The sequence below is a fragment of the Balaenoptera physalus genome, assembly GCF_965194825.1.
Source record: "Balaenoptera physalus genome assembly, chromosome: 16".
NCBI classification, from domain to species: domain Eukaryota; kingdom Metazoa; phylum Chordata; class Mammalia; order Artiodactyla; family Balaenopteridae; genus Balaenoptera; species Balaenoptera physalus.
The window spans coordinates 382,776-385,698 of record NC_138898.1 but is presented as its reverse complement, the minus strand read 5'-3'; positions in this window follow the sequence as shown (position 1 = coordinate 385,698).

Sequence of the window (2,923 nt, the reverse complement as noted above, 5' to 3'; positions counted from 1 at the left end):
TTCTTCTTCTGTTGTTTCCTTTTTTAATAGCATGTACGGGGTTACGTTCCATGTCTGTCTGTGTTGTGAGCGTGTTGCAGCCAGGCCGCATTCCCCGGACGTGGGGCCGCCTCAGGGCTCTCGGGCAGGTCGACGCAATGGTTGGACGGCCTGTGTGGTCCCTCACGGTCAGGCGGGCTCGGGCGGGACGGGCGCTCCGTTCCCCGTGCCCATGGGGGCCTGAGGCAGGTGCTGCCTGGCTGGAGCCGTGGGGTCTGCTCCCTGCCCCGTGCCTGCCTACCATGTGACCACAGGCAGGCAGGGCCTCTGGACTCACCTGCCAGGAAGGAGCTGGGCCCCCTCTCCCAGCGCCGGGGTGTTTCTGTGGCGTTCGTCCCGAGGACAGTCTGTGCGGGACCCGTTCCCCCCGTCTGCTCAGCCTCGTGGCAGTTGTTCCCCATGTCTGACCTGAGGCCCCCGCGCTTCGAGCGTGCTCCCTCCCGGGGTGGGGACGCTCCCACACGTCCCCAGGCCATGAGCTGGATGGAAGGGGCGCCTCCCGCGGCCTCCACTCTCCCCTTCCCTGCATCGCCCTCCACATTCCTTCAGGCCCTCCTGGCCTCTTGCTAATGCTTTTTTGAACCTCTAAGAACCACAGATGGCAGCAGCAGCCCAATTAGTGGTGGTCAGGGGGGCTGAGAGTCCCGGCTGCCGGTGGCGAGTGGGCTGCACAGCCCTCCCCTCTGTGCTTCCCAGAGCCCTCACCCACCCGCTTTCCTCCGACTGCTCCCTTTGGCCGTCGTTGATGGTTTGGGCAGAGCTAGAGACATCGGGCTCATGGAGAAAGGACCAGCTGGACCAAAGGCACACTCTGGGCAGAGGGTTGGGTCCCCAAGTGGCCCTGGTGCCCTTGGGCTCGTTAGCCCGCAGCCAGAGCACGGAAGCCCCGCGCACCTCTGTCCGTGCACCGTCTGTGGGCTGTTGGAAGCCAGTCTGTCTTGTCCGCGTCCAGATCTATGGTGGCCCCTGCTCTGAGGACTTGGAGACGTGGTTGTGCTGGGCCCGTGTCAGACCAGCACCTGCCCCGGGACCTGCGTGGCCCAAGTGGGTCTGGTTTCCCATCATGCACCTCGCGACCGCTGGGCTCCTCCGGAACGTCCAGTAGGGAAGGCCGTGGGGCAGGGGGCTGCAGGCAAGGAGGTCAGATGCACCAGGACACCTTCCCGAGCCACTGATGACCACCACCCCACCCCACCCCGCCCCCGCCCAGGCCCCAGCTTGCCTGCTGCCCTCGCGGTGCTGTGTGGGGTGAGCAGCCGGCTCTGCGGGCACCAGGTCCATGGGCACGTGTGGGTTCCATTTTGTTTGGGGTTTTGCCCTTGAAAACAATCACGAAGATGTTCAGCAAGAGGGGAGATCTGCGCTGATGTTAAATGAGAAATAATCTGCTGAAATCCGACCTCTCAAAAGGACAAGAAATCCATTGTTTGACCTACCCTGGAACAGGGAGGAGGCCAGACACTAGGACAGTCTTAGGTGCCAATTCCAGGCCAGCAAGAATTCAGCCTGAGAGCAGGCCCTAGTCGGCCTTCCTGGCGTTTCTGGAAATGACTTAGGAAGTGAGTTGTCTTTCCCTGGAGTGGCCAAGCACGAAGTTCAGAGGTGGGGCTTCAGGTGGGCAGCCGCCCCTCCCACCGGGACTGTGTCACTGCTTCGCGGGCAGAAAACTCCGAGGCCCATCACGCAGGTCAGGGCGAGTCCCTGCCAGGTGTCTTTTGGTTCCCGAATCTTACTGATCGTCCGCTAGAAATGTGATGCTCCCCTGGAGGCCAGAGGGGCAGGTCCGGAAGTTTGTTGAACCCAGTCTCCTGTAGAATTTGTAAAAACTAAATAAATCGTGACGGTGGTGACAACAATCCTCGAGGCGGTGCTGATGACTCCATGAGAGCTGGGTACCCCAGGGGCCAGGCGCAGGGTCTGGACCACGCCCCCCCCTCCCCTGACCCTGACCCCGACCCCGAAGCACGTCCACTTTGTTGATTTGGAGGCAGAAGCCCTTTCAAAGTCTTCCCTGTCTGTGCTTTCAGGCCCTTCCCCTGACTGAAGACCTAGGTCCCTGGTTGCATTTCCCTTTTCTTTGTGTGGCCCACCTGCTTCCCTGGTGAGCAGGGTGTTGTGTCTGGAGGGCCCCCTGTTCGTGTGCTCGGAGGGGACAACCCTCTCTGCCTGCTGTGGTGGGAACAGGAGCGCCTCGGCCCTCGCTCCAGGGCCACCGAGGCCAGTGCTGGGTGCCCTGAGGCTATGGCAGCACTGCCCGCCTGTGGCCTGCAGGGAGCGTGGAGAGGCCGCAGGGTGCAGACGGGAGCTGCCGGCCCGTAGGTTTCTGCTTTTGCTTGGTGACGTGGTTTCTTGTCTTTTCCGGGCGTTTTTCTGTTTTCAAACTGCTGTAGATGTTACCGCTTGTGCGTGAGCTTTCCTACTTCTCTGATGAGTCGAGCAGCCAGCACCGCTGGGGCCCCTTAGGCGTGCTGTGTCCGCAGGGCTCCTGCTCGGGGAGGGGCCCTGCCGGGACCATCTGGTGTATTCTAACCTCGGGCGGTCTGTTCCAGGGGAGCTCGTGCAGTGCCCACCGGGGAGATGGGCAGCCTCCGTGGCCCCTGGTGTGAGACCACCTGTGAGGGGGGTGGGCACCGGCTCGTGGGCTCTCCCTGGAGGGGCCAGGCTCTGCGGGGGCAGAGCCCAGGGGCCCCGTCCATTCTTCCCTGGCTCTCAGCACATCCCGCCAGGGGGACAGCGCGGGGTGGTGGGGGGGTGGTGAGGGGCGTGAAAAAGTGACTGATCTCATTCCTTTCCCAGCGTTCTGAGCTGTGAGCCCGTGTGACACAGGACTCACCTGTTTTGCTGTTTTGGTTGTGACTCCTTCTCCTGTGGAATTTGGCAAAAG